The sequence below is a fragment of the Callithrix jacchus genome, chromosome 16, assembly GCF_049354715.1.
Source record: "Callithrix jacchus isolate 240 chromosome 16, calJac240_pri, whole genome shotgun sequence".
Lineage (NCBI taxonomy): Eukaryota > Metazoa > Chordata > Mammalia > Primates > Cebidae > Callithrix > Callithrix jacchus.
In genome coordinates, this window is record NC_133517.1 from 70,775,604 (window position 1) to 70,789,593 (window position 13,990).

The following is a 13,990-nucleotide window of genomic DNA, read 5'->3' on the forward strand; positions in this document are numbered from 1 at the left end:
AGAGAGAGCTTTTGCAGGGAAACTCCCCTTTTAAACCCATCAGATCCTGTAAGACTTATTTGCTATCAAAAGAACAGCGTGGGAAAGAGATGCCCCCATGATTCAATTACCCCATAATGTGTCCCTCCCATAAAACGTGGGAACTTTGGGAATTACAATTCAAGATGAGATTTGGGTGGGGACACAGCTAGACAATATCAGACACCATCTCAGCCTAATAGCCTCTCAATTATTATTATTTTTAACAGCCTTTAGGTGAACTATTTTCTCTATATTAAGTGAGGGGTTTTGGGATCAATTTGTGGTAAAATCACTTTCACCATTAATTTCTTTGATATACCCCCATCTATATGAACATAGTTTAATGTGTCTAATTTTCATATTTCCTCAGAACCAACCATGGCATAATAAAGAATATATATTTGATTGTTTTGTTCCCCATTCTTGCTATAGAACTCCTAAAACTCATGTAATTTCTGAGTGATGGGGAGATAGAAGCATCTTTTCCCATTCATTTTAAGCTCCTTTCAACCATATCTGGGCTTATGCTAATGAGGTGACTTTTGGTGGGCTCCTGGATAGCCTCAGTGTGGGGTCTGGTTACCAGAGGAACCAACCATGTGATTACAGGGTTGGAACTTTTCTCTTTGGGCCTCTAGGGAAAGGAGAGGGCTAGAGATTGAGTTAATCACCAGTGGTCTATGTATTAATCAATCATGCTTTTGTAATTAAACCTTCATAAAAATCCCTAGGCAATGGGGTTTGGGGCGCTCCCTGGTTTATGAATGAACACATTAAGATGCTGGAAGGGTGGCCCCCTAGAGAGGGCATGGAAGCTCTGTGGTTCTTCTCCAAGACCTTGCCTTATGCCTCTCTTTCATTTGTCTGTCCCTGAATTGCATCCTTTATGATAAATTAGTAATAGTAAGTCAACTTATTTCTGAGTTTTGTGAGTCATTCTAGCAAATAATCAAACCTGACGGTGGTGGTGGGATCTCCTGACTTTGTAACCAAGACCGACAGAGTGTGGGTACCCTGGGGATCCGATATTTGCAGCTTGCATCTGAAGTGAGGGTAGTCTTATGGGAGTCAGTCATCTAACACAGTGGTCCCCAACCTTTTTGGCACCAAGGACTGGTTTTGTTGAAGGAGTTGGGGGGAGTAGGGTGGGAAGTGGAGGTGGGAGAGTGGTGGGGTGAGAGGGTGCCGATAGTTTTGGGATAAAACTGTTCTACCTCAGATCCCTTGCATGCACAGTTCACAGCACGGTTCAAGCTCCTATGAGAATATAATGCTGAGGCTGATTTGACAGGTGGCAGAGGTCAAGCCATAATGCTTGCTGTCCCACCTCCCCTCTTGCTGTGTGGCCCCACTCCTAACAGGCCACAGACTCTTACCAGTCTTTGGCCAGGGATTGGGGACCTCTGGTCTAACACAAAGCTCAGGTAGTTGCTGTCAGAATTAAAGTGAAATGTAGGACACTCAACTGTGTTCAGATAGTTGGAGAACTGGTTGTTGGTATAAAAAAATACCCCACATATTTGATGTCAGAAGCACTGTGAGAAGAAACAATTTAGATGACTGAATTAATTTGTATGGCCTCAGAGTATGGCCCCACAAGAGGCGGATTAATTACAAAGGAAAAATTTAAATCATGACAGTGGAGAAACCTGGCAGATACCGCCTTAACCGAGTGATCAAATTTCACTTGAACAGTAATAAGATGTATTGACATCATGTAGCCTCCTCTGACACGATGCACCGAGGTCATAACACCATTTCTGTGGCGAGGTCCTCCCCACAATCTCATTCACACTAATGCAGGGAGCTTGGGACTATCTTTTCTGCTTTCTCTTGGAAAATAATTCATTTAGCCACTATTATTCCTCGGTCATAGGGATACCTGTGGATGATGTGGAAGCTGACATAACTTTAATTTAGCTGACTGTGTAAACAATCATCAAGTAATAGAATCATGTTGATGCAAAATAAGCGCTCATTCTATTTGGGGAAACAATTCAATTAAGAACAGAAACATGTAGAGCCACCCTGTGGTTATGGAAATTTAGTGATTCGTTGCCACCGAAAATTGCCTGTGGTGGGGGCAGTGCTATTTCCCTCTTATTCTTGTTTGTCAGTGCCCAGCAACCATGCCTAGTTTCCACCCATTACAAAGCAACATGAAACAAAAATCACCAGGGGTTAGAAGACCTAAATTGGATTACACTCACACCATTTTGAAAACAAGATTTTACTGGTACTTGCAGTCGACTGAATAAATATCCTTACATTAGCATATGGCTCATTAGAATTCCAATGGCGATTGTTTTTAATTATATGTGTCTGCCTCTGAATACATGGGGAAAGGGAAGAATGATGTAAGGGTGTTAAGACAGGCCAGCAATCCCAGCATTTTGGGAGGCCAGTGCAGGCAGATGGCCTCACTTGAGCCCGGGGGTTCGAGACCCAGCCTGGGCAACATGTTGAAACACTCTCTCTATAAAAAATACAAAACTTGGCCGGGTGCGGTGGCTCACGCCTATAATCCCAGCACTTTGGGAGGCCGAGGCAGGTGGATCACAAGGTCAAGAGATCGAGACCATCCTGGTCAACAAGGTGAAACCTCATCTCTACTTAAAATACAAAAATTAGCTGGGCATGGTGGTGCGCGCCTGTAGTCCCAGCTACTCGGGAGGCTGAGGCAGGAGAATTGCTTGAACCCAGGAGGCGGAGGTTGCGGTGAGCCAAGATTGTGTCATTACACTCCAGCCTGGGTAACAAGAGTGAAACTCCGTCTCAAAAAAAAAAAAAATATATATATATATATATATATATATATATATATATATATATATATATATATATATATAAAAAACTTAGCCAGGCATGGTAGCCCACATGTGTCCTTCCAGTTATGGGGGATGCTGAGGTTGGGGGATTTCTTGAGCTTGGACGTTCTGGGCTGCAGTGAGCTGTGATCGTGCCACTACACTCCAGCCTTGGTCACGGAGTAAGACCCTACCTCAAAAAGAAAAAGAAAATAAAAACAAAAATAAAAAAGAAAGATAGGCTAGGTACAGTGGCTTCTGCTTGTAATCCCAGAATTTTGAAAGGCCTCCGCAGGAGGAGTACTTGAGGCCAGGAGTTTGAGACCAGCTGGGGCAACATAGCAAGACTCTGTCTCTACAAATAATAATAATAATTAAAATAAAAAAGATGAGATTGACATTCTGTTCAGTAAATCAGAGTGCTGGCATAGAGCTAGATTGTGGTGACACTGAAATTACACGGAGACTTATTTAACATTATTCATTTTCAAAATTATCGACTGAGGCTGTAAACTTCTGGTTTTCAAACTGTGTTTTACATCAGAACCAGGGACAAAAGATACAATTGCCATGCTCTTCCCCAGACATCCTGAATCAGAATCTCTAGGAGTGAGACTCAGGAATCTATTTTTAACACCATTCCCCAGTAATCCAGTGAACAATCCGTTTGAGGAATACTGCTCTAAACGCTCACCAGTCTTATTCCAAGCTACGTATGATGATACAAGTATAGACAAATCTAAAAAGACAAAGTTCATCAGGGGAGGTTAACCAAGGGTCAGCCAAATATGGTCTGTGGACCAAGTCTGGCTCATCACTTATTTTTGTATATAAAGCCTTTGAATAGGAATACAAGTATGTCCATGCATTTAGGAATTGTCTGTAGCTACTTTTTTACTAAAAGAGCAGACCTGAGTGGTTGTGACAGATACCATATGGCCTGCAAAGCCCAAAATATTTACTACCTGGCCCTTTACAGAAAAAGCTTGCCAATCTCTGGCATAAATAGATGCCACAGTCTGAGGGAAACTAAGATAGGGTTTACTAAGTAAATGGGTAAACTAAGATAGGCTGGTAGAGTAGTTGGTTCTTTAAGAATTGTCAGCTCCTTTCCTTGTATTCTAATCTCAGATCTGCCACATGCTAGAATGATTTAACCTTCTCCAACTGCAGTTTTATCTGTAAAAATGAGAAAGATTAGATTAAATAAAACTACACTTAAAAGCATTGCAGCCTTTGTACTAGGTAAAAAGAAGAAAGGTGAATGAATCATTGCTTTTGCCCTCTAGTAGCTCAAAGTTGATCTGTAGGTTCTATTTTATCTTTAGTTTAAGAGGCTACATAGTGATTAGGATTGTGCCTACTGGAGTGACACTGAGGACACTGTGGAAAATCTGGTTCTGCCTCTTGCTAGCAGTTTAATCTTGAGAGAATCTTTTATGCTTTTTAGGCTATTCATAAAAACGGAGGTAGTATCTATCCCCAAAATGTCATGGTTAGGTTAAATTAGATAATGCAAATAAAGTATTTAATACAATGCAGATCTATCCATTTGGCTGCTGCTAGTGTTATTCATAATCTAGCATTCTTTTATCAGTGGCTACAGCACTGGTTGGGGCTGCACAATTCTTTGTGCAAACCTGTTCAGAGCATCCATCTAGCATCTCTGCCGACTAAATACCAATGGATACAGAAAATGTGGTATGTTCATACAATGGACTGTTACTCAGTTCTGAAAAGGAAGGAAATCTAGTATATGCTACGAAATGGATGAACCTAGAAGATCGTATACTAAATGAAATAAGCCAGTCACAAAAAGACAAATACTGTATAATTGATTACACTTAAAGTGGGTATCTAGAGTAGTCAAATTCATAGAAAAAGAAGTACAATGGTGGTTTCCAGGGACTGGAGTGAAGGGAAAATTGTAAATGTTGTTTAGCAGGTGCAGAGTTTCAGTTTTACACGATGAAAAAGTTCTGGAGATTGATTGCACAGCAAAGTGAATATGTTGAGCATTAGTGAATTGTACATTTAAAATAGTTAAAATAGTAAATTTTAGGTTAGGTGTATTTTACCACAATATTTTTTGGGGGATGGGATAGGTTTTCACTGTCACCCAGGCTGGAGTACAGTGATGTGATCATGGCTCACTGCAGCCTCCTGGGTTCAAGCAATCCTCCCACCTCAGACTCCTGATTAACTAGGACTATAGCACTGCTCCACCACCAAATTTTTTAAACATTTCTTTTTTTTTTTTGAGACGGAGTTTCGCTCTTGTTACCCAGGCTGAAGTGCAATGGCACGATCTCGGCTCACCGTAACCTCCACCTCCTGGGTTCAGGCAATTCTCCTGCCTCAGCCTCCCGAGTAGCTGGGATTACAGGCGTACGCCACCATGTCCAACTAATTTTTTATATTTTTAGTAGAGACGGGGTTTCACCATGTTGACCAGGTTGGTCTTGATCTCTTGACCTCATGATCCACCCGCCTCGGCCTCCCAAAGTGCTGGGATTACAGGCTTGAGTCACCGCGCCCAGTCAAAACATTTCTTATAGAGATGGGGTCTCACTGTGTTGCCCATGTTGGTCTGAACTCCTGGACTCAAGGGATCCCCTGGCCTCAGCCTCCCAAAGCATTGGGATTACAGGTATGAGTTACCATGGCTAGTCCACAACTTTAAAAAAAAAAGTTTACTTTTTAAATCATAAAAGGATATTATGCTTTTTTTTTCAGATTGCTTGCTAAAATTGTCTTTACATTTTCACTCCACTTTGAAGAGGCTGAAACTGGTTTCTTTGCTCTCTGTGAGGTTTGTGTGTGGAAGTCCAGACAAAGCTCCAATCAATATAAAAATATGTTCGTATATGTTGTTTAAAAGTAAAATGAGCGAAAGTTTTCATAACAGACTACTATGCAAATTTGTTGGTTATATTGTACCAACTACAAAAAAGTTAATTATGTGTTCACTATAAGAATTAGTGGCTTGTTGAAATTACAATATAAATATAAATTGTTTTAAATATAAAACAGACAATTGTAATTATTAGGTCCCTTTAAGTACCAATTTCACCAGTTTTTCACTACTGACTATTAAATATTGGTCTGATTCTGAATGAATTTGTTTAAATGGCCTTTTCCACTCTAAATCTTCCTTGGATAACAAAGAACTCCTTCAATTATTTCTTCTCTCCATACGACCTCCAACTCTCTAGCTTTAGACCTGAGCAAGCTAAGTTTTTCAGAACATGTCTCACGACATGTTTACTTCAAATGTTTCTGTTATTCAAATTCGATGTTAAAAAGTCTAACTTATCTTTGCTCATCTAAAAATTACTTTCCTATTTCTCAGGGTCATCATCTATGCCACGCCAACCACAGTGGGATTACTGGTGTCTTGTCATTCTGTCTACTTCATTTGCACATCCTTCATTTAATCAGTTTCCAAACTCTGCTGACTTTTCTCCTAAAATGTTATCTTTCATCTGTTTCCTCTTCTCCATTCCCTCAGTGATTCCCTTAGTTCCAGGTTCTTGCCACTCTTGTCTAGATGGGCACAATAACATTCTTCTTCTCACTTCTTATGGGTACTTTTCTTTCTATTCTAATTCTACCAGGTTAATTTTTCTAAAGTGTAGGTCTGCTCAAGCCCCAAAATTTTATTATATACATAATTATACATCTGGTTATATATATATATATATGGGTGTGTGTGTGTATCCTATTTTATATTTATAAAATACTTCTTGTTTTACATATGTAATACATCTTGTTATATGTAATATATTTTGTTATATATATATATAAAACACATATATTTATACACACATACATATATATAGATATAAAACTTTTTTTTTCAGAGGCAGAGTCTTGCTCTGTAACCCAGGCTGGAGTACAGTGGCATGATTACACCTCGCTTCTTCCTCAAACTCCTGAGCTCAAGTGCAACTCCCACCTCAGCCTCCCAAGTAGCTAGAACTAGACATGCCACCATGCCCAGCTAACTTTTTCTAATTTTTTTTGTAGAGATGGGGTCTTGCTATGTTTCCCAGGCTGGCCTCAAACTCTTGAACTCAAGTGGTGCCCCAGTCTCAGTCTCCCAAAGTGCTGAAGAGCCTTTGTACCCAGCCCCAGCCCAAACATTTTACTCACCCTCCCTCAGAAACACTTTTTAGCTTCTGTCTTTTGGTCTTGCACAATTCCTTCTTGCCGGAATTACCTCCTCCGTGATTGCCACCTCTCCAAATCCTGCTCAGTTATCAGTACTAATTTGAAGCCTTTCTTGATGAGCTCAAGCCTAAGTGCTCTCTCCCTGGGAACACATTTTGCCTACATCCCTCAGAAGGGAGTTATCCATGCATGTAAACTCTAGCTGCTTATAGCATGGGATCCAGAGGTAAGAGGCCTGGATGCTTCTTAATAGTGCAATTTTGAGTAAAACTCTCAATGGGTATAATGACTACAAATAATTACTATTTACTGAGTGTCCATCATGGGCTAAACATTTTATATTTATGAGTAATAGCCATCATTTATTATTTCTTAGGTTCTAAGTCCTTAATATATTATATTAATCGATCCATACAAAAAACTCTGTAAAGTAGGTGATATCATTAGCCCCATATTTCAGACAAGAAAACTAAGTCAAAGAGAATATTTATATTTAAACAAAGAAACTTGTAACTAATAAGTTAAAGGCAGACAGTCCAGCTCCTGAATCTACATTCTTAACTATTACCCTATATTATATTATGCCATTTAACACAACAGTAACTCTGTAAGATGTGTGTGTGTGTGTGTGTGTGTGTGTGTGTGTGTGTGTGTGTGTTTTGTTTAAAACAAGAAAAAATGAAATTCAAAGAGGTTAGGAAATACCTAAATCATGGATGTGGGGAGTGGTAGTGTTAAACTTTATACCCAGGTCTGTCAGACTCCATTAGACGTTATCTTTATTATGCTGTGTTTCTGAGATTAACATGACTACTTCGAAGGTCACTGTGGAAATTAAATAAAATCATGCACATGGTTTATAAATGATAATATACTATACTAAATGTTGGGTTGAGCTTTGCGTGAACATATTTTATCTTGCCACCATGCCTATTAGTTTTAGACCAATGGTCTCCAAACTTTGATCTCATACTTTCATTGGCCTTTTTATTGGTTTGGAAATGTAATAATTTATATGTAAATTAAATGTATGCATTACCGTGGTAATAAATCTTGATTCGGACACTTATTAGCTAGTTGGTCTCATGCTTGTTTCTTAACCTATCTATGCTTCATTTTGCCTATTTGTTAAACAGGGAGACCAGTATAATCATCATTAGTTGTTGTGAGAGTTAAAATAATTACTCTATGTAAAGTATTTAAAACAGTGCTTGTAAATGGTCATGTGGTATCCTAGTAATAAATAAAAAAAGGAAAGAAAACAGTACCTGCTTCACAGTAAAATGCATAGAGTCACACACAATTATTGATTGTGTCATTAATAAAACACACCAAAAAGAAAATTTTTTCACTTAATTTTTAAATTTTAGTTTATTATTAATATATAAAAGTTCTTGGCCAGGCACGGTGGCTCAAATCTGTAATCCCAGCACTTTGGGAGGCCAAGGCCGGTGGATCACAAGGTTAAGAGATCAAGACCATCCTGGTCAACATGGTGAAACCCCGTCTCTACTAAAAATACAAAAAATTAGCTGGGCGTGGTGGCGCGTGTCTGTAATCCCGGCTACTCAGGAGGCTGAGGCAGGAGAACTGCCTCAACCCAGGAGGCAGAGGTTGCAGTGAGCCGAGATTGTGCCATTGCACTCCAGCCTGGGTAACAAGAGCAAAACTCCATCTCAAAAAAAAAAAAAAAAAAAAAAAGTTATTTTCTTTAACTAAAAACATTAGTTAACTTTAGCAAGACAGACATGATTCAGTATGCTTTACTGTCTTTAAATGTCTGGAAACAACATTTTGTGATAAAATGATTTTATAGCCTAGTTCTAAATGCATTTTGATTTCTGTAATTTTAATGACTACCATAGTTAAAAACATACTTTACAAAGAAGCACTGGTCCATATAGAAAAAGCATACCCATATACAATTATCATATTAGCTTTAATCATTAAATCATCAGCCCTACTTTGTGGCCCTATTTACCAGTAATTCTAAGTTTTATGTTGATAGTTGACCAATAAATTTCCACATTATGTAATATAAATATGCTTTGCAAATTAATGGAGGATATTTAATAATTTATTTTTTATAAATTGTTTCAAAACCTATGTATTCATTTGAAAGGTTTTTAAACAGAAAATTTAGTTTCAAAAACTTAGTGTTGAAATATTAGAAGTTTTTAAGTAATAAATAGCAGTTGTAGCCTCAGGAACAAAATCTCACAATGATAAATACATCTCAATGTTTCAAAATTTTTAAAAGCATGAGTTTTCTTCAAAAGACCATTTTTTATTTATTATCAAAAATGTTCCTTTTATCTAAAAGGAATCAAGTAAATGGATATATATATATTTTTTAAATTCTGCTAAGTAGCATATCACCAATAGCCATTGATATTTTTCTCACAATGTGGCTGGAAAAAGAGTTCAAACCAGGAAGCGAGGCATCTTGTTCTTCCATTTCTTTGTTATTGTCTGCAGCTTGAATTATTAGTATTATTTTAACATGAAGTTTCTTTGAAGAAATATTTTTAAGTGACTTGTGTATTTTAAGAGGATTAGTTTAGTTAAAATCAGTAATATAGCGCACAAATCCATTTTACTAAACAAATGAACCAAACTGTCTCATGCCAACAGTGCCACCACATGGTCAGCAAAGAATAGACTGATGCATGTTTTTGTCATACCTTCATCTTATTAAAGGGATTTCAGCACTCCCAGCTGCTTTCCTTTTCTGTTTACCATGGTCCTTTACTGTTAATTCTACTGCAGTCAAGCATCAACATATTAACACACACACACACACACACACACACATCCTTTTAAACTCCATTTCTCTTGTTTCACTCTATTACCCATAAATATTCCTTTTCCCTACTCCTTTTTTATGAGCTTAAAAATTAATCATTTAAAACAATTATTTTTATAATCACAAGGATAGTATTAGTCATTTGTCTGCAAACCATCCATGCTTTGTTTCTTTGTTTCTTGTTGTTTTGTTTGTTTATTTGTTGTTTTGAAACAGTGTCTTGCTCTGTTGTCCAGGCTGGAATGCAGTGGAACTATCTCTGCAGCCTCTAACTCCTGGGCTGAAGCAACCTTCTTACTCCAGCCTCCAGAGTAGCTGGGACTACAGGCCTGTGACACTCCTTCTAATTTTTTTCTTTTTTTGTAGAGTCAAAGTGTTGCTAGGCTGCCCAGGCCAGTCTCAAACTCCTTGAGCTCAAGCCTCAGCCTCCCAAAGTGCTGAGATTACAGGCAAAAGCCACTGTGCGCAGCTGGAAGTATACAGGTTTATCCAAAATCAAATACAATGAGGGCCAGTATTCTCAAAAGCTTTTGTAAATTTTTAGACATCTTCAAAATTACTATTTTCACCTAAACTTCTACCCATATATTCATCCTCTCCTAATTATATTTATTGGATTTAAGCATTTGGCTGGATGCGATGGCACACGCCTGTAATCCCAGAACTTTGGGAGGCTGACGGGGGCATATTACTTGAGGCCAGGAGTTTGAGACTAGCCTAGTTAACATGGTGAAACCCTGTCTCTACTAAAAATACAAAAATTAGCCAGGTGTGGTGGCGGGGGGCGGGGGGTGCCTATCATCCCAGGTACTCAGGAAGTTGAGGCACAAGAATCACCTGAATCCAGAATGGGTAGATTGCAGTGAGCCGAGATCAGGCCACTGCACTCCAGCCTGGTTGAGTGAGCAAGACCTTGTCTCAAAGAAAAAAAAAAAAGAAAGAAAGAAAGAAAAAAACTTTAGCATTCAAAAACAGGCTTCAACTATTTTTAAAATTCAATTTTAATGTTGCTTTGATTCAGGAGGTTCCAGTTCTTGGGATAAGCACGGTCTACCCTGTCCGCCACACTAACAGCTTCCACTGCAGCTACGAAACCTGGACAGAACACGGCAGCTGCGTGGAACAGCTACTTGAGGACTCTGAAAAGTAAATAGCAGGAAGATTGGGAAGGCACTCCTAAGCTTAAAGTACCACCAATCCTGTGGTGAATTTTTATTTTTTTTCTCCTCTGGTATTCTCTAGCCTGAAACCCAGAAAGGAGCACCAGAACACCCAGAAAGGAGCACCAGAGCACCCAGAGAGGAGCACCAGAACACCCAGAGAGGAGCACCAGAGCACCCAGAGAGCTCCAGGGGAAACCCTTTGTTCTCCCTCAAGGTATGAAAGGCCAACTTCTAACGCTCATGTAAGAGAGTGCATAATTCCCTCTTTTTATTTCACTCTTTCTGTTTTCTCACATCAGGATCCCCAAGCAATTCCACAGCAGTGATGGCAGAGACCTCCAACAGGAGCCCCACTGGAGGGGGAGGATTCTGGGGGATCTTCCTTTCTGATCAGTGAAGCTATAATTCCAAAGAGATGAAGTGACTCTCCCTTAACTTTTATTTTTTCTTTATCCTCCCAGCAGTTAGCTCTGGATATGTGTAGCAGAGTGGGAATACTGAAGCCTCCACTCCCTAGAAGAAACCAAATAGAGACCTCCATGGAACAAGTATCAACACATTGCAAAGACGGGGGATATCAAGAAAGTAACCCCATAAAGTTGCTTATGAACTCCACAGTTTACCTCAAATTTATGTATGTGTGGGTCTGGCCCTAATCAACAAACCAACAAGTTTAAGAACTAAACATTGACTAAGACAGACACTGCCCAGGTCACAAGCCCACTCCTAAGTGAGGCACATATGAGACAGATCTGATTAGAACCGTGAGCCCTTTAGAAATGAAACTGACATCAGAACTATAGCCCACTGGCTGGGCATGGTGGCTCACACCTGTAATCCCAACATCACTTTGGGAGGCCAACGCAGGCGGATCACCTGAGGTCAGGAGTTCAAGACCAGCCTGGCCAATATGGCAAAACCCCACCTCTACTAAAAATACAAAAATAAAATAAAAATTAGCCAGGTGTGGTTGGGTAATGCCTGTAATCCCAGCTACTTGGAAGGCTGGGGCAGGAGAATCGCTTGAACTCAGGAGACAGAGTTTACAGTGAGTGAGCCAAGATTGTTCCACTGTACTCCAGGCTGAGTGACCAAGAAAGACTGACACAAACAAACAAACGAACAACAACAGCAACAAAACTATAGACCACAGAAGTCAGTTTAAAACTTATAGTCTGAAACTAACCAGGTCAGCTGCCTGCTAAGACAAAAATATATGTGTTTTCAATAGGAGCTGAATAAAGCCAAGAGTATTATAACAGTCAAAATGTGCAGGACACGATGCAAAATTACTCAGCACATGAAGAACCAGGAAAATCTCAACTACACAGGAAAAAAACCACTCAACAGATAGCAACATAAAGATGACACAGTATTATGGGCTGAATTGTGTTCCCCAAAAATTTGTATGTTGAAGGGCTAGCAGCACAAAGTTCAACTGTATTTGGAGATATGGCCTTTGAAAAAGTAATTGAGCTAAGAGGAGTCATTAGGGTGAGGACCAGTATGGCAGAGGACCAATATGGCTAGTGTCCTTATAAAAAGAGATTAGAGGACATACAGAAAGAGACTTCAAGGATGCACCAACAGAGAAAAGACCATGTGAAGACACAGAGAGAAGACAACCACCTGTAAGCCAACAAGAGAGGTCCCAGAAGAAACAAAGCCTGCTAACATTTTAAATTTCTGTTGTTTAAGCCACCCTGTCTGTGGCCTTATAATATCAGTGTATCAGTGTGTATTACTGTGCTTGGATTTTCCAACAAATCTCAAAGTAGCTATTATATGAATGCCATAACAAGAAATAGCAAATGTTCTTGAAACAACTGTGAAAACAGAAAATCTCTGCAAAGAACTAAAAGACATATAGAAGAATAAAATTGAAATTTTAGAAATAAAAAATATAAACAAACATAAAATGAATTTTTAAAAAACTTACTAACTGCGCACAATAGCAGATTGGAAAAGAGATAAATTATCACTGAACCAAAAGGCAGATCAATAGAAAACATCCCATCCAAAGAACAAAGAGGAAAACAAAAATTAACAGAAACTCATGGACCTGTGGAGCAATGAAAAGAATCTAAAATTAAGATCACTGGAATCCCAGAAAAAGAGAAAGAAGAGTATGGTGTTGAAAATGTATTTAAAGAAATAACAACTAAAAACTTCCCAAGATTAGCAAAAGATTAAAACTATAGATTCAAGAAGTTAAGCAAAACTCAAACAGAATAACCCCCCAAAAAATCCACATCCAGTTAATCAAACGGCTGAAAACTAATGACAAAAACATTTTTTTTAAAAGCAGTCAGAGAGGCCGGGTGTAGCAGCTCATGCCTGCATTGCCAACAGTTTGGGAGGCCAAGGCAGGCAGATCACCTGAGGTCAGGAGTTCAAGACCAGCCTGGCCAACATGGTGAAACCCCATCTCTACTGAAAATACAAAAATTAGCTGGCCATGGTCATGGGCGCCTATAATTCCAGCTACTCAAGAGGCTGAGGGAGGAGAATTGCTTGAACCCAGGAGGCAGAGGTTGCAGTGAGCCAAGATCATGCCATTGTACTACAGCCTAGACAACAGCATGAGACTCCATCTCAAAAACAACAACAAAACAACAACAACAGCAGCAAAACAAAAACAAGAAAAGAAAATGAAAGAAAGCAGATAAAAATTATGCATTATCTCTGGTGGAACAACTTGAACAACAGGTTTCTTATCAGAAACCTTAGAAGATAGAAAGCCTGGAGTTCTTACGAATGACACAAAAGCACAAATCATTTTTAAAACTGATAAACTGGCTGGACTTTGTGGCTCACACCTGTAATTCCAGCACTTTGGGAGGCTAGGTGGAAGGATTGCTTGAGCCTAGGAGTTCAAGATCAGCCTGGGCAACACGGCAAGACCTCATCTTTACAGAAATTTTTTTTTAAAACTGGCCAGTGATATGATTTTGCTGTGCCCCCACCCAAATCTCATCTCGAATTTCCATCTGTTGTAGGAGGAACCCGGTGGGAGGTAA

The 13,990-nt window shown here is 39.1% G+C and overlaps 1 long non-coding RNA gene across 1 annotated transcript in view; it reads right to left on the reverse strand.

Annotated features, from left to right (window-relative positions):
- Positions 1 to 13,990, reverse strand: part of LOC128929915 (uncharacterized) — a 67,252-nt gene that overhangs the window by 41,644 nt on the left and 11,618 nt on the right. The gene's annotated exons all lie outside the window — the stretch shown is intronic.